This window comes from Sus scrofa, chromosome 16 (assembly GCF_054392235.1).
Source record: "Sus scrofa isolate SSC_HxYL_T2T_F1_AM1 chromosome 16, Sscrofa_HxYL_maternal_Yorkshire_Landrace_v2.0, whole genome shotgun sequence".
In the NCBI taxonomy this organism is placed as follows: domain Eukaryota; kingdom Metazoa; phylum Chordata; class Mammalia; order Artiodactyla; family Suidae; genus Sus; species Sus scrofa.
Window position 1 is genome coordinate 53,311,182 of NC_139398.1, and position 18,138 is coordinate 53,329,319.

Consider the following 18,138-nt stretch of genomic DNA (forward strand, 5'->3'; position numbering starts at 1 on the left):
AAAAAAAGATGCACTAGGAGTTCCCGTCATGGCGTAGCAGTTAACAAACTCGCCTAGGATCCATGAGGATGCAGGTTCCATCACTGGCCTTGCTCAGTGGGTTAAGGATCTGGCGTTGCCATGAGCTGTGGTGTAGTTCGCAGATGCAGCTCATATCTGGTGTTGCTGTGGCTGTGGTGTAGGCCGGCAGCTGTAGCTCCGTTGGACCCTTAGTCTGGGAACCTCTATATGCTGTGGGTGTGGCCCTAAAAAGCAAAAAAAAAAAAAAAAAAAAAAAAAAAAGGAAAGAAAAAGGTGCATTACAAGATTCAGCATTCCCAGAAAAGAAGTTTTGCTGGCTGACTCACTTCGTAGAGGATGCTCGAAAATTTATGAGGGGAAAAAAAAAAGGCAGCTTCTACTCTCTGAAAATGTGGCTGAAGATAGCTACTGCTTGTGGGCTGAGTAATCACCCCCCGTAGGGTGAGGTCTGAGGGTGCCCTTGTCTTCTCCAGCTCTGGTTTGTATGTGCTCCTTGGCAGCTCAGCTTAACTCAGATATTTTTCCATAAAAGGTGCTGCTGTGGGCACTAGCTTCCTCCTTGGAGAGGATGCCAGAGGCCCATTTCGTCAGCCTGTCGAGCTTGAAACCCACTGAGAATGTGTCACTTCCGAATTTCCCTGTAACCTTGGGGTTTAGGAATGTCAGTTGTTTTTTCCTGTGCTTTCTGGAAATCTGTTTGGACTCAGAGAGGAAAAGGCTATTCAGGTGCTCACAAGATTTATTAAAAGCTCCGTCTGGCTTGGGTAAATGATTGTGAGGGATGAAGTCCCCCTTGAGGGCTGGACCTCACGGTCACAAGTGCATTGGGCCTGAGCTGCAGGGGTGGGGGCAAGGAGGCCAGGGGCTGAGGTGGGCAGGAGGAGAGAGACATGAGGGTGGGGGTCCCGCCTCTGTGCTCTGCAGCTTCTGCCCTCTTCTCTGAGACACTGCAGTTGCTGGCTCTCATCTGTCTTCCCCTGTGACTGTGACACCTTGAGGGCAGTGTGTGGCATTGACCAGGTGATCAACAAATGTTTATTGAATGAATGAACAAGTGAATGAGAGTTCTGATCTCCAATTCAGGCTAAATAAATAAATATCTCAAAACTCCCTTCCCCCTTCCCCCATTCCCCCCTCCCCCCACCTAGAATGGAACAGACTGGGGAGCAAGGCCATTTGGTTAGACATTTATATGCCCGGAGCTGTACTTGAATGTCACGCTCTAACGCGGCTTTCATTCCGGGCTCCTCCTGAGATTCTAACTTAATTGGCCTGGGGTGGGCCAATGGATATCAGTATTTTTTTTAAAAGCTCTCTAGGAGTTTCTCTTGAGCAATCATGTGTGAAAACCACCATTCCACATATACTTAGACAAATTAGTACCTTATGACTGACGGAGCATGTGGGCAGGTTAGGTCCTATGGAAACTGAGCCTTATGGGAAAAAGCTCCTGGCTCCCAAAAACATTGAAGCAAAGACGGGAGACAAGGACATTTTCTGGAAGCTTAGTTCAGGTGCTCAACTCTGCTCTGACTCAGTAACTGCTCCTGTGTAGGACGTCTCAGCAGCTATTTAACAGATCCCAAGAGCCTCAGCATCTTTCCTCCACCTGCTTTCTCCTTCCAACATTCTGGTCTTAAAGCAATGGCTTACCTGACAAACCTGAGAATGTGTTAAATGGATAGACACAGCTTCCTGGTGGAAATGCTGAATTGAAGACACTGGGGTGAAGAATAAATATATGCTCTGAAAATGGGATTTTGAATTGTGTTAAAATGCATGAAAGAGTCTGTGTATGTAGCCAATGGAGTGAAAACCACAATTGTTTTTCTAGGCTGTTATATTGAAGACATAAAAAGCTTTCTGGCTTCACTGATTTCTGATTCCATGTGACCCCATGGTTTGTGCATAAAGTGGCTCAGGTCAGCTTCCTCTCTGCCGTGTGCTGGGGCTGGGCAATGGAAAGAGAAAGCAGGAAGCGGAGAGACCAGCTATATTTTTTCTTTTGCTTTTAAACTCTGTGTTTTTAGTATATCTGTAACTAGCCCACCATTTCCTTTTTCTTTAATGATGTAAAAGATAGATTTGGCCTCATGCCTTTATTCTGTGTCCTTTAAAGGAAAATGAAGGATGTGTACAGATGTCACTGCCCTGGAGTTCCTGGAAGCAGGCTCACGATGTGCTTTTCCAGGGTAATTTGCAGAGAAATGGAGCTTACAGATACTCAGAAAAGCATCCCCTACGTGAGTCTGGCTGATAGTTTTATATCTGGGAGTTCTGATTAATTGGTGTCAGGAACTGTGAATGATCTAAGATTTTGCCTTCTTGCAGTTTAGCAAGTTTGCCTGCCACAGCGTCATGGATGCCGGCAGAGACTGGAAACTCCTGTGTGAGGCGCCAAGGACTTTATCACTGACAGCATTAGCAGTGGCCAGAATACTGGCAATATCTTGTACCCTTTCCCAAGCCCCAGTTCCTACCAGGTGATGCAAACAGGAGCAGGTGACATGAGCACACACAGGAGAGGACCTTGGAGCTTATGAAACTTGAATCTTCTACAGAGGGCAGTAGGCGTGAGTACCCTGTGCTCTGAAGGGCCACATTCTCCCTCGCCCAAGGCTGGTCACTAAACAAAACTCTTTGGAAAGATATTCTGGGACAAAGGCAGTTGAAGCCTCTGTTTGCAAGATACACAGAAACACCGATCACCCATAGAAAAGTGCTTCCCAGGAGTAAGTGATAACAGGGGGTGCTCAGGGGTGTGTGGATAAAGCTGAATATTAAGAGAGATGGAGGACTTTATAACATTTTCTAAACCACATCTCGAAAGTAACAAGTGGGTACACCCATGTTTCAGTGAGCATTTGTTATCTAACTAACACCCCATAATTTAATGGTTTAAAACAACCACCACTTTCTTTAGCTGGCACAGGTGTCTTCTCATGCTGGCAGTCACGGGGTCTCAGAAGCAGCAAGAGAGCGAGCCCCATGTGCATCCACTTTCTTCCTTCCTTCCTTCCTTCCTTTCCCTCTTTCTTGTTTTTTTCCTTCCTTGCCGCATATGGACATTCCCAGGCTAGGGGTTGAATTGGAGCTGCAGCTGCTGGCCTATGCCATAGCCACAGCAATGCCAGATCTGAACCATGTCTGCGACCTACACTGCAGCTCAGGTCAACGCTGGATCCTTAACCCACTGAGTGAGGCCAGGGATCGAACCTGCATCCTCATGAATAGTAGTAGGGCTCGCTACTGCTGAGCCACAGGAAATCACATGTACCTACTTTCCAAGCTGCTACATCCTGTTTGCTAGCACCCCGTTAGCTTTTGTGGCTGCTTTCACACTCTTCCACGCTCCGCAGCTCTGCTTGGTCCCTTCCATCTCAGCCTCCAGGTCTTAGCTCCTTGGGGAGTCCAGCCCTGTGATCTCTTGCTGCCCCTGCCCCATCACATCCATCCCATGAACCAATGCCATGTTCATCATAATCTTTCCTAGATCCTGAAATGAATTACTTTCTTATTCATATACTAAAGTCAAAGACGGAAATAAAATAAAAAATACAAAAACGTAGACAAAACCAGCTTCGCCAACTACGAAGCAAGCTCTGGAGGACAATAACATATCATCAGCACCCAGAGAAGAGCCTGGAGAGGGTAGGTGTCAATAAAAACCTATCAGCCGAGCGACTTTCCAGGACCATGGATCTGGTCATCTTCATGGGCATGGAGGGGAGCAGCGGGAAGATATACACCAGGCTCTTGCCCGGCAGCTTGTGGCAGGAGGGCTTTGAGATGTGGTTATGGTGGGAAAGGCATGTGTGTGAAGCCAGGGGATTCAGTCATCAGATCCTCATTGGCCAGATGGCAGTGACTTCCAGATGGTGACCATGTCTCATCCTTCAGTTGAGAGATTCCGCTGATTAGGATTCAACCTATTAGTACAAAATTTACTGGCATTTTATTGAAGGTAGGCTTTTTTGTTTCCCTCTGGGAGAAGGACATTCTATATTTTTAGAATTTGGAGGCTTAGAAAAACATAGCTGAAGGCTTTGTATTGCTTTCTCTTTATAGTGTCACTTAACCTTGATATAAATCACTCCTAACCTTGTTTTAAAACCCAGGGAAGGGTGACAATGAGGCTGTTTTCCTCTTTTTCAGTCTCACTTTTGTTTTTGCTTTGTTTTCAAGTTTCGTAGTTGTGGATGAACTATAGCTGACCTTGGTATGTTAGTCAGGGTTTAACCATGTCTTTATGTGTTCACACTTCATGCCTGGAGCCAAAAATCTGTGTTAGAGAAACAGGATCAGTAAGTAGGAGATCTATATCTGTATATTTATATATCTATAACTGTATCTGTCTATGGCTATCTATCCATCTGTCCATCATCTACCTATCCCTCTGTGTACTTTATTTAATACAAGGGATTGGCATATGTATTTGGGGCTGGCAAAGCAAGTCCACACTCGTCTAGGGCAGGATCCAGGATTGCAAGATCACAATCTGGCGTTCACAGGCATGGGCGAGGCTACTATACACGGAAGGAAGCTCTCTTCCCTTTCTGGGAAAGTCTCTGCTCTGCTTCCAACTGGTTGATCAGGCCCACCCATATTCTTTAGGATCATCTCCCTTACCAAAGTCCCTTGATTAGAGACCTCAATTCCATCTGCAAAATACCTTCACAGCAACACTTAGATTAATGTTTGATTGACTAACTGTGACTGTAACCCGGCTAAGTCAACATGTGCAAAAAGCCATCACACGGGGCCTGGAATGGGGTATCGGGTAGAAAAGGAGCCTGGGAGTTCCCGTTGTGGCACAGCAGAAACAAATCCAAACAGTAACTGTAAGGTTGTGGGTTCAACCCCTGGCCTTGTTCAGTGGGTTAAGGATCTGGGGTTGCCGTGAGGTGTGGTGTACGTCGCTGATGCGGCTCAGATCTCGCATTGCTGTGCCTGTGGTGTAGGCTGGCAGCTGTAGCTCCGACTGGACCCCTAGCCCAGGAACCTCCATATGCCATGAGTGTGGCCACAAAAAGCAAAAAAAAAAAAAGGAGTCCCGGTCATGGCTCAGTGGTTAACAAATCTGACTAGGAACCATGAGGTAGTGGGTTCGATCCCCGGCCTTGCTCAGTGGGTTAAGGATCTGGCGTTGCCATGAGCTGTGGTGTAGGTTGCAGACGAGGCTCAGATCCCTCGTTGCTGTGGCTCTGGCCTAGGCCGGTGGCTACAGCTCTGATTTGACCCCTAGCCTGGGAATCTCCATGTGCCACGGGAGCAGCCCAAGAAAAATGGCAAAAAGACAAAAAGAGAGAGAGAGAGAGAGAGAAAGGATCCTGAGCAAGGGCTCACAAGGTCTGAATGTTCCTTGGTTCTTCCTTAGGAACTGAGGAAAAGTAACTTAACTCAGTAAACCTATAATTTTCTAATCTAATTATCTGCAAATAAAAGACCACTCTACCACTGTTGCGACCTGCATGAAAAAGACTAAAGTATAATGGTGAGACTCTGAGAAGCACCGAGCTTAAAGGCCAAGGGCCAGGAGTGGTGGGCTGCAAACAGCCTTGGGGGCTGGGTGACCCATATCTCATTTCAAAGGGACTTGTTCTCAAGGCTCCAAGACGTCACGCCCCCCTCCTTGCCACTCAGTTGGCTTAAGCTTCATACATTGTAAAACCCTACATCTCCATGCACATAGGTACTCATGCGCACACATACACACACGCACAATACTCCTCACACATGTACATGTGCATATATACATTAAGAATTCCTGCAGTTCACTATTCACAACAGCCAAGACATGGAAGCAACCTAAATGTCCATTGACAGATGAATGGATTAAGAAGATGTGGTACCTATATACCATGGAATACTATATATAAAAAAAGAATGAGATAATGCCATTCACAAAAAGATGGATGGACCTAGAGATTACCATATTGAGTGAAGTAAGTCAGAAAGAGAATGACAGAGCCCATATGATATCACTTATATGTGGAATCTAAAATGCGGCACAGACGAACCTATCTACAGAAGAGAAATAGACTCACAGACATGGAGGACAGACTTGTGGTTGCCAAGGTGGGGAGTGTGGGATAGACTGGGAGTTTGGGGTAGGTAGATACAAACGATTACATTTAGAATAGATAAGAAAAGAGGGAGTTCCCGTCGTGGCGCAGTGGTTAACGAATCCGACTAGGAACCATGAGGTTGAGGGTTCGATCCCTGCCCTTGCTCAGTGGGTTAACGATCCGACGTTGCCGTGAGCTGTGGTGTAGGTTGCAGACGCAGCTTGGATCCCGCGTTGCTGTGCCTCTGGCGTAGGCCGGCAGCTACAGCTCTGATTCGACCCCTAGCCTGGGAACCTCCATATGCCGTGGGAGCGGCCCAAGAAATGGCAAAAAGACAAAACAAAAACAAAAACAAAAAAAAGAAAAGAGGTCCTACTGTATAGCACAGGGAACTATATCTACTCCCTTGGAATAGACCATGATGGAAAATAATATAAAAAAAGGAGTGTAAAAAAAGAATTCCTATAGTTCAGATAAAGGCACATTTTGAAATATGGGACACTAAAGCCAGTCATCTTAATAACTGGAATGACCTCATGTTGCTTTTGTTGGGTATCATACACTGGCACCGTTCTGCTCTGGGTCAGAGTCAGAACGTGCGCTCTGAGTTGTCTTCTCAGACAAGGAGCACTTCCTGGGGCCTAGGAAGCTTCCTTGCCCCTTCTCCTGACCCCTCCAACTGCTTCCACTGCTTAAAATTTTATTAACAGTGGGAAAAAAATCTTCCTTTTATTTAATATTAGGAAAAACTATATAGTACAGAGAACTCTACAATATTCTGTGGTAATCCATGTGGGAAAATAATCTGAAAAGAGAATGGACATGTATACATGTATGACTGGGTCACTGTGCTGCACAGCGGAAATGATCACAAGCTTGTAAATCAACTATACTTCAATAAAACTTAAAAAAAAAAGAAAAGCTTAAACTCTTGAAATTCACTCATGGAGAGGTCAGAAGGTAAGCTACATGTAAACACCAAAAGGCCACGGGTGTATTAATTCAGTTCTTTTTCAGATTTTGATGAAATATGAGAAGGCCTTTGTGGAGGCCTCAACATGAGGAAAAGCTCCTCTTCTTGCAGAGAGGAGGGTTGAAAGACAGCAGAAGATCAAATAGGAGCATTGATGCCAGGCAGTTTGGTTGAGAGCTGGTCGAACCAGTGCACAATACAGAAATTTCCAGAAATTCTGCTGACTCATGCCTTTTAAAAATCTTCCTTTAAAAAACAATTATAATAATATATTTGGCCAGTCGAGTCCATGTTATGCACCTGTATGAGGTTTATTCGGGTTTCAAAAGGGAAAATGATCATGAACACAGCTCTTCCTTTTCAGCCTGTAGCTCCCAGAAATAAATATAAATATGTGCTGGTAATGGGACTTTTTTGCAAAGCCGTCCCAGGATTTCCTAGGGGACAGCAAGAAGGTTTAAAGATCTACAAAGATAACTTTAGAGCAAAATAAGCATCCTGAGCTGGGCCAGACCATCAACTTTCACAGACGTGGGTTCTGCATTTGTAACATGAGCTAATGGGGGAGGGTCTGCTCTTCTGAGTGTTGTATGAGCCAGTCCATTGGGAAGCCAGCTTTGTACCATAAAGCACCATATCCATGTGTGGTCGTGTTACAAGTGAAAGCCTTTTGGAAGATCATGGGCAAATATTTTTTCAAAATCAGATGTGAAAATATTTAAAATTAAAAAAAATCTATATGCTGAAGCAGTTAGAAAGGGCTTCAGTTTTTGATTGAAAACACAGTTCAGGAGAGCTCTTCAGAATGGGAAAGAATAGTGACTAGGTCGTGACAATTATCTCGAGTTGGAAGTAGAGAAGCTGACTTGGGCTTTTAGTAGGGTTTATATGCAACGGTTGTTTCACTTTCTGGAGACTGCACAAGCTGAAGTGTTACATAGAAGCTTAAAATTTCAAATTTCATGGAGTTCTCGTTTTGGCTCAGAGGTTAGCAAACCCAACTAGCATCCATGAAAATGCATATTTGATTCCTGGCCTCGCTCAGTGGGTTAAGAATCCTGTGTTGCCATCAGCTGTGGTGTAGTTTGCAGATGTGGCTTGGATCCCACATTGATATGGCTGTGGCATAGGCTGGTGGCTACAGCTCCGACTGGACCCCTAGCCTAGGAACCTCCATATGCTGTGGGTGTGGCCCCCAAAAGACAAAAATAAAATAAAATAATAAAATAAAAACAGCTTCAACTTAAAAAAACCCGCTGGATCCTTAACCCACTGAGTGAGACCAGGGATTGAACCCAGAACCTCACAGTTCCTAATTGGATTTGTTTCCACTGCACCACAATGGGAACTCTGGTTATCTTTTGATTTTGTTGATGATTTCCTTTGCCATGGAAAACCTTTTAAGTCTGAATAGCTCTCATGTGTTCACTTTGGCTTTTATTTCTTTTGCTTTGGGAGATAAGAAAATATTGCCATGATTTATGTCTGAGAATGTTTTGCCTATGTTCTCTTCCTGTAGTCTTATAGTGTCATGTCTAATGTTCAGATCTTTAAACTACTTTCAGTTTATATTTGTGGTGTAAAAGAGTGTTCTAATTTTACTGATTCACATGTGGCTGAATTCAACTTTTCCAGCACCACTTGTTGAAGAAGCTGTCATTTTTCCATTATATATTTTTGCCTTCTTTGTCATACATTACTTGACCATATGTTTGTGGTTTATTTCTGGACTCTCTCTTCTGTTCCATTGATCTATACATCTGTTTTTGTGCCAATACCACACTGTTTTGATTATTGTAGCTTTGTAGTGTAGTCCTAAGTCTGGAAGCAGTATACCTCCAGCATTGTTCTTTTCTTTCAGGATTTCTTTGGCAATTCTGGGTCTTTTGTGGTTCCAAATAAATTTTAGGATTCTTTGATTTAGTTCTGTGAAAAATATCTTGAGTCTTTTGATAGGGATTGCATTACATCTGTATATCACTTTGGGTAGGTAGTTTGACCATTTTAATAATATTAATTTTTTCAGCTAAAGAGCATGGGATATATTTCTATTTCTTTGAATCATCTTCAGTTTTCTTTATCAATGTTCTATAGTTTTTAGCATATAGGTCTTTTACTTCCTTGATTAAATTTATTCCTAGGTGTTTTTGTTTTGCTTTGTTTCGTTTTAACAAGATTTAAAAAAAGATTTTTTTTTTTTTTTTTTTTTTTTTAATGGCCGCACCTGCAGCATATGGAAGTTCCCAGGCCAGGGACTGACTGACCTATACCACAGCTATGGCAACACCAAATCCTCTAACCCACTGCTGGGGTGGGGACCAAACTCACATCCTGCAGTGACCTGAGCTATTGCAGTCAGATTCTTAACCCACTGTGCCATGGCAGGAACTTCTTTTTGATGTGATTTTAAATGAGATTTTTTTTAACTTTCCCTCTCTAATATTTCATTGTCACTATAAAGGAATGCAATAGATTTTTAACTTATATAGTATTCTTATTGGTCAAATTGTCTTAGGTGCATCTGAGAGCAATTTTTTATGCCTCATAGAGACTTAAATCCAGTCAAGGAAGTCCAAGGACCTAGGAGACTTGTTTCTTTATGTAGGTGACCGAGACAATAACAGCACAATCGCTTGGGATTTATGAAGTGCTTTTCCTTCAAAGAGTCCTAGTGCTTTTAAATTAACCTGTTCATCTTCAAACAGCCCTGAGGGGGATTACTGTCAACAGAATGTCTTCCCGCAGGAGGAAGTGAAGCAAACAGATATTGTCTGAAGTCACAGGAGGTCAGCCACAGGTCTGGGTTGAGCATATACACACACTGAGGGTTGAGCCAATATACACATCATCAGGTGATGTTGATTTTTAAGACAGCCCCATCCTGAACAGGATTGGCAAATTAATGGCCTTGGGTGCTGCCAAGCCCTTGCTAAGTGACCACTGCATTTAGTCCTGTTGAGCCAGTTGGTAGCCTCAGAATCCTCCCCATCCATACTCCACAAGTCATTTCAGTGTTGACAAGCAGTTAGGATCCTGCTTTGCCACTTATGGTACATCACTGGACTGAGTATTAAACAAAGCTTATCTTCTGCTTGAGGTGTCTGTAATAGAATCCCAATGCGGCGGTTGAAAGGTAACATCATTCTGACTTGCAAAGGCTCTAAGTTTCATTATCCTTGACTTTATGCTGGAAACTGACATGGACAATTTCAAGGCATGGGGCAGGTCAGCAAAGGAAACAGTGAGCCCCAGTGAGTGGGTCTTTGTAGGTTATATATATACATATGAAGAGTGAGTTCAAGATTGAGGTGAGAGCTCATTGTCATTAGTTTGAGTCAATGCAGACATTTTCCGTTGCTATTGTCAAACAAACACTTTTGGGTGTGTGTGAGGGTCAGGTTTCCTGTGTCTGCCCTCAGTGTTGGGCTAAAATTGTTCAGAATCAATAAAAACAAAGGTTCCCCTTTTTTGTTGGAGGGTCAATCTGGAGACCTCAGAGATCAGGGTTGAATGGAAAATCCAGGAAGAACTACCCTCATCTGCATCCCAGGAAGGGAAAGAGTAATTTTTATAATTTCAAGAAGAGAAAAGCAACAAAGATTTGCTCAAGGATATAATTAGCTGACAAGTTTTTTTGAGAGAGGCAAGTTCCCTTTCAACAGATTTTGTATTCCTGAATTTGGAAGACGATAGAAGAAAGTCAAGATCTCTTGAAAAGGACTAATTATAACAGTTTCACCTTTGAATTGATGCTAAGTGGGTGGCAGAGGTGGAAACACCCTTATCACTTCAATATTTTCAGGTCTATAAAATGGAGAAGGGAGGACGGACATATTTTTAGCATTTAGTGTGTTGACAGCCACTGATTTTAAGATGAGCACAGACTGCAAAGCCCACTGGTCTCATAATGTCTGGGACAAGAGCTTTTCAAGTTATCTAAACAGCCTGTGACTTTTCTCTATGGGCTCCCTGTGTAAAACTGTCATGGAAATTAAGCTTCCCACTCTCATTTTGGTGCGTGAATCCCTACAACATTCTGTGAATAATCTTGCTCTGCTTCAGGCTCTCCATTTTCTCACACTCTCCCCTCCAGAGAGGTAGCCTCCAGGAGCCAAGCCTCACCTCACAGGTCCCAGTGGTCCCCCTCTTCTCTCTTCCACTTCTGTCCCTCTGTGGGCATGCCTTGCTGACACCTACATTCCATTTTCTTGGATTCCTGTGTCGCCTCTGATGGGTTGCTACTGTGTGCCTCCTTGGAGCTGGCTCCATGTTAGCACAGAGCTGTGGAGACTCACAGAGGGAACATTTCTGCCCTGTAAAGGTTTGGTGAGGGGGTACCTGGGGATGTCTCCACATGTTGATGATTATCCTCATCCTTCACCAGCACTGGGCTAGTCCTCTCTGCCTCTTTCAGTCTGGACTGCAACTCACACATCCAAGGCACAAGGTCCCATAATAAGCACTGTATTGTCTGCATTTAATAATAGGGAAGGCTGGAGTTCCCTTGTGGTGCAGTGGGTTAAGGATCTGGTGTTTTCACTGCAGCAGTTTGGATCACTGCTGTGGTGTGGGTTTGATCCAGGGCTTGGGGACTTGTACATGCCCTGAGCCATGACCAAAAAATAAATAAATAAATAAAAATAGAGAAGGCTGGAAACAATTGCCAGCTGGCTCTTGCACCCCGGAATTTTGTAGTAAATCATTGGATGAGGTTCTGCCTGAAATAGGCACCCACTGAGCTCTTTCTGCACAGTTAGATTCCATGATGGTGTTGTTTTATCATATCCAGCTCATCTCCTCCCAAAAAAGAAACACTCTATTTTGGGAGTTCCCTTCATGGCTTAGCGGTTAATGAACTCAACAAGGATCCATGAGGATGCAGGTTCAATCCCTGGCCTCGCTCAGTGGGTTAAGGATCTGGCGTTACCCTGAGCTGTGGTGTAGGTTGCAGACACGGCTTGGATCCTGAGTTGTGGCTGTGGCTTAGGCCGGCAGGTGTAGCTCCGTTGGACCCCTAGCCTGGGAACTTCCACATGCCATGAGTGTGGCCCTAAAAAAAAAAGGAAAAAAAAGAAACCGCCTGTTTTATTTTTTGGTTTATGAGGTCTTTCAACAACATTGGAGTGAAAATGCACAACAATTTCAGTGAGGTGATTTTGAAGGAATCTTCTTTCTTTCATGTTTTCCTAGAAGCCTCCAAATGGAGTTTTTTGTTTTTTGTTTTTTTTTGTTTTTTTGAGGAAACTGTAAGATACTTGAATCAAACTTGAAAATAGCCATCACATGGGAAGGATCCCAATGCCATTAGTCGCCATGTGTGATGGGGACAAAGCTTTCGATTAGAAGGCAGGAGGGGAGTTCCCGTCGTGGCGCAGTGGTTAACGAATCCGGCTAGGAACCATGAGGTTGCGGGTTCGGTCCCTGCCCTTGCTCAGTGGGTTAACGATCCGGCGTTGCCGTGAGCTGTGGTGTAGGTTGCAGACGTGGCTCGGATCCCGCGTTGCTGTGGCTCTGGCGTAAGCTGGCAGCAACAGCTCTGATTAGACCCCTAGCCTGGGAACCTCCATATGCCGCGGGAGCGGCCCAAGAAATAACAACAACAACAACAAAAGACAAAAAAAAAAAAGAAAAAAAAAGAAGGCAGGAGGCTTAGTTTCTTCAAGACCCGACTTACCCAGGATTTAGCTATTCGACCTTAAGAGAGTTACTTAACTTTCTGTGCCTTGGGTTACCCATTAGGTGTTAAGCCCACCTTAAACACCTTAATTTCCTTAACACTTCTCTCAAAAAACATCTAATCTCTGGCATCTATGAACGCTGCCCTATATGGCCAAAAGTGTGAATATCAATGTACAGGCAAAAGATGTGATTAAATTAAGGATATTGAGGTGGAGAGAGTATCTTGAATGATTAGTTAGGCCTGAAATCGTTCACATGCGTCCTTATAAGGGGGAAACAGAGGGAGGTTTTATTACACAGGCAGGTAGGAGAGGGTGATGTGAGCACGGAGACGGAGACTGGAGTGACACAACCCCGGGACAAGGAGTGCTGATGGTCACCAGAAGCTGGAAGGGAAAGGACCTGATTCTCTCCTAGATCTTCTGGAGGGAGGGTGGCCTTGCAGGTGGGTACCTCAGTGAAACTGCTTTTAGGCTTTGGGCCTTCAAGACCTTGAGAATAAATTTCAGCTACTTTCCCCCACTACGACCCACTGAAGCCTTGCGCTTGCTTTGGGCTGCTCTCTCATTCTCCCTGGCCTTCTCTTTTGCTCCTTGACCACCTTGCTTAGCTCCATTTCTGACGCTCCACGGTAGCAGCAGGGGTAGGATGAGAGAAGAAACCAGGGAGGTTGGAGTTTGTCTAACTGCCTCAGGAGCTGACACTTTGTCCTCGGGTCTGGTGGGAGTTGAAAGGGGACTCTTTCTCTATTTGCACCTTTGTAGGATTTTCAGAGACCTCCCCATCCCCACCTGCCTCTATTTGTCCCAGTGGCCATCCATCTTTCTCTTTAGGAAGGTGGTGTTCCCATTATGGTTGGTTGCTTCCCCTTGCTCAGCCCGAGGCATCTGGTGGCACTTCTGGCATCTTTCTGCCCATCTAGGCAGCCACCAAGGGAGCACCTGAGAGGGCCTCCCATTGGTGCCCTCACAGGAGTGTCCCATGACTCATCCTCAATAACATACTCAGCATCATTGCCGTGGCCCAACTTGCCCCCATCCTCTGTTCTGCCATGGAAGCAGTCAGCCACACTGTCCAAGTGTGAGTCACAGTGTCCCCCAAACCAGAGGACTCATGTCAGACTCCCCGGATGGCCCCTTTTCCTTTGGCTCAAAGTGAGAGACCACTGAGGAGGTATCTGGACTCAGCATGCCAGGAGGTCTCTCATAAATGTTTCTCTTAACTCTAACCTCTCCTACTTCTCACTATCTTATGTGAGAGAAGTCTGGGTGTGAGATATGAGGGAGGTTCAAAGGTCAGAGTCGCAAGAAGGAATTTTGATCACCTCTAATGTACATGCTATGCAGGATGGTCTCACATCCACCTTAGAAGGTGGCATTTTTAGTTTTGGTGCCTCAGCTAAAACTTCTACTTCACATCTTCTTACATCTCCGTACCAGAGGGACCAAGTACTGAGGCCATTAGTCACCTGCAAAGATGTTTCTGTTCTATTCCTTCTGAATGCTTGGAAGTTCAACTTAGTAATATGACCAGCCCTCTGGTCAGGATTTGCACCCAGTCCTTGCTCCCTGAATGTGCTCAGCACACTGTTGAAATTCAATAAATGGCAAACAATGTCAACTCGTAAAACAAGAGTCTCTACCAAAGAAGATCTAAGGGCTGTGTGTGCTCGGGGGAGTCTGCAAAGTGTTCCAGGGAAGAACCCTTAGGATTCTGCTCAGAGCTGGAATGGAGCTGTCTGGTTCTTCCCTGAGGGTAGAACTATGGGCTTGTGGCCTCTGCTTAGTAGCTGAAATCCTCCTCATTACTTGCATAGGAGTTGGGCAGAATTGAATTCTTTGCATGTATTTGAAAATCACTGTGGAGGTGTTGATGGTGTCTTTGGGCTTGGCTTGTTGGGGTGCCTGAAAACTGAGCAGAGCACCAAAGTTCATCCAACTCGATAGTGCATCTGACATGTAGTTAGTAACAGGATAGACTTGCTGTTCATTGCTTTGTATTCAACTGGCTGGGTAATGAGGAAATACTGTATATCAATTGGTAAAGAATGTATTTATGCACTCATCATATTAATATTTCTTGGGAGAAGAAATAAGAAACTGCCAGTATTTATAGACATGGATTTTCATCTGCTATGGAAAAAGGAAGATGACATTTAGACTCCATCACGAAGTTAAACCATTCTGACCTTAAAGAATGGTCATGTGCCTTGCCCCAGTTGGCTGTTGCTGCACAACAAACTGCCCTCAAATTCAGCTTAAAATAATAAGCATTTCTTATTACCTGTGGTTTGCATATCAGCTGGGTGATCCTTCTGGTCTTAGGTTAGCTGACTCACGTGACTTCAGTCAGCTGTGAGTTGGGTTGCGGATCTGCTGATCTTGGCTGGGCCTTCATAGGTTTTATTGGAATACCTGATGTCTCCTCCACGTGGTCTTACCCTCCAGTTGACTAGCCCAAATTTGTCAAATGGTCACGGAGGTTTCCAAAAGAAAATACCGGGAATGTACGGGGCCCTCCTGGGAATGACGGCACCATCGCATCTTTTGTGCTCTGTTAGTCAAAGCTCACATGCAGGACGTGGGGAAGAAACTCCAGATTGTGACGGGAGGAGCTGTAAATCCCATTGCAAGGACTGTGGAAACCCAGAAAGCTACCATACTCCACATGCAGAAGCTGCCAGAAGCTGCCACACTATTTTACGTGGTGCTCAGAGCCTTTCCAACCCCAAAGGTATCTCTGACTAGACTCCTACCTGAGCGCCCACCCTGGCTGTGTCTGTCCCCTATTCCTACTGCTATGGAGGGGTAGTCACTGCCATGAATCGCTTGTAAACATGATACCTAGGAGTCCATACTTGCAATGTAGATGCACAATATTCTAGTAAGAAAAGAGAGGATTTGTTTTGTGATTAAGTCAGGGAAAGAAAGATTCCAGTTGGATAAGTGACTTGAATGAAAACTGGATTATCAGTGACTATAAATGTCACTAGTTAAATAACAGGATTTCAAATTTAATGGATTTACTCATTCTACAGGCACTTACTGAATGTTTCCTAGGCACAGGACACTACAATTGATAAGCTAGGATAGGCTCTTACCTCTACAATACATTAAAATTGTATTAAATTGGGCTTAGGTGAAACCTGGGCATCAGTGTTTTCTGGAAGTCTAATGTGAATCCAGGGTTTAGAACCACTGGATTAAGTTACTGATTCAGTTTGTGGAACCAGCTTACTGAAGTACCTCATAACTGGATTGTGGCTCTGAGCTTAATTGTAAGTATTGAATAATCCATCAGTCTTCTTAGGGAGACATAGGCATGGCACCATGTAATCTACTGATATTAATGGGCGAGGGTGAAGTTATGGAAACCCTACATTTGTAAAGACAGCCTGGAGTCTAGGAGGGGAGGGGAATGGTAAGATAAATAACTTAGTAACTAGGGAACATGCCATGAAGATGTAAGAAGGCTAGGGCAGTGCTTCTGAAGTGGTAATGAACATACAAATCACCTCATTTTATTAAAATATAGATCTGACCCAGTATCATGGCCCCTGAGATTCTGCAGTTTTAAAAAGGTCTCAGCTGCTGCTGCTGGTCTGTGGATCATCCTTTGAGTCATATATTCTTCGAGTTTTTTATATTTGTGGTGCTAAAATATTTCTGCCTTGGTCTTAGAGGGGACTTTTTTCCAATGAAAAAAAGTTTTAATTTAAATTTGATAGTGCAAGTTAAATGAAAGTTTGAATTTGCTTATGGACATTTTTCAGTGTATTTTTTAAATTGAAGTATAGCGTACATATATGTATTTCCTTTTTCACATTTTTTCCATTATAGGTTCTTACAAGATATTAAATATACATCTCTGTGCTGTACAGTAGGTCTTTATTGTTTATCTATTTTATATATAGTAGTGTGAATTTGCTCATGGACTTTTGCTTTAAAATGTAATTTTGTCAAGTGAATCAGTCCTCACACACTACTTGAACTTCAGAGAATTAGCTCAAGATTGAAGGTCTCACTTAGCAACCAGTTCTCCCCTTTGGAAGTAGTGTGGTGAGTGGAAAAGGTGTGGGTCTGGGGTCGTAAGGACTGAACTCAAACCCCTGCCACCTCTTCCAGGGTATGTAACTTTGTGAGCGTCCATTTTCCATATGTAAAACGGGGACCTTTCCACATGTAAAATAGGCTTGTTGAGTAAATTAAGTGCCACCACCTCTAGCTGCAGCAGCCAGCACAGTGCCCAGGATGGAGTAGGCTCTCACTGAAATTATCCTCGTGACAGTGCACCATCCACTGTGACAGGCAGTGCCAGTGCAGCAGTGAGCTGGACTCAGACACTGCTTGAGGTGTGGAGGGGAAGACAGACAAGAAAACCAGACATGACAGCAGGCCTGATGGGTCCGTGAGGAGCCAGCCCCCGGCACAGAGATGCCTGATATCGAGACAAGGAGAGACCCTGCTTTCTTGTGTGTGTTATCATTGTCTGACAGGAGATGGTCTTTTGTTTTCCAGCCTAAATAAGTAGAAAACTCATCTTTCCTTTCTCCAAAAAGACTTGATTCTGACTCTGTGCCCCCCACCCTCCACCCCATGGGGTTAAACTGAAAGACAGGTGCGTCTGTTTTGGCTTCACAGGGAGATAGCATTTAAAATAGGCATGGGTTCAAAGCACCATTGGAGCAATAGGTCTCTCTTTAGGGAGGAAGGAGAAACTGAAGATCAATTCAATCATTCTTCCTGAGGAAAAAAAGAAAGATAAAAGATAAGGAAGCAATTTCACAGTTCCAGAAGGGAATAGAGAGCAGAGTTCTAGCTCTCCTGAAATTCATTTCAAGAGAACAACTTTGGTTGCTGCATTTCATCCTCTCTGATACAGGCTTGACACCCAGAACTATAAAAATTGGATCCCAACTCTGTTGCCACAGTTTATAGGATCAGAGACATATGCCCTTGGATATCTTTTCTGGCATTGGAAGGAGTTAACAAATTCTTACCTTGTCAGATAATATGAGAGTAGCTGATAAGCAGGTTGTCATTTTAAAGCAGTCAAGGGAGACATTGGAACTTCGGGGTGCTGAGAAACTGGAGAACTCAATACAGGATATTTGCCAGGGAGCCATCATATTTTATTGTAGAGTATTTTGTGCACAAGCAATGTCTGGGACAGAAATGGGACAATTACTTCTGAAGGCTCTATCAGTTGTCCTATATCGAGTTCTATGCAGTGGGTGTCAAAATGCAGTAGGGTTTGAATACATCAGCGTTGCTTCCTGGTGACTATGTGACACCCGTGGGAATGATCTGCACCTCTTCTGGAGGAAGGAAGGGAGAGAGCTGTGCCTGCCCCTTTGCTTCTTCACCCATTTCTTTCCTCCTCAATTCATTCTCTACA

The 18,138-nt window shown here is 44.2% G+C and overlaps 1 protein-coding gene and 1 long non-coding RNA gene across 12 annotated transcripts in view; both read left to right on the forward strand.

Moving 5' to 3' along the window:
• IPO11 (importin 11) overlaps positions 1 to 18,138 on the forward strand; it is an 820,387-nt gene that overhangs the window by 245,760 nt on the left and 556,489 nt on the right. The gene's annotated exons all lie outside the window — the stretch shown is intronic.
• Positions 1,942 to 7,010, forward strand: LOC146395578 (uncharacterized). 4 transcript variants are annotated; one of them, XR_014831472.1, is made up of 3 exons: positions 1,942 to 2,264; positions 2,353 to 3,075; positions 6,375 to 7,010. It is a non-coding gene; the product is annotated as an uncharacterized LOC146395578 (long non-coding RNA). The 4 variants fall into 4 exon arrangements; XR_014831473.1 differs by having other exon boundaries at positions 2,353 to 3,114; positions 6,351 to 6,531; XR_014831474.1 differs by lacking the exon at positions 6,375 to 7,010 and adding an exon at positions 5,267 to 5,480 and having other exon boundaries at positions 2,353 to 3,078.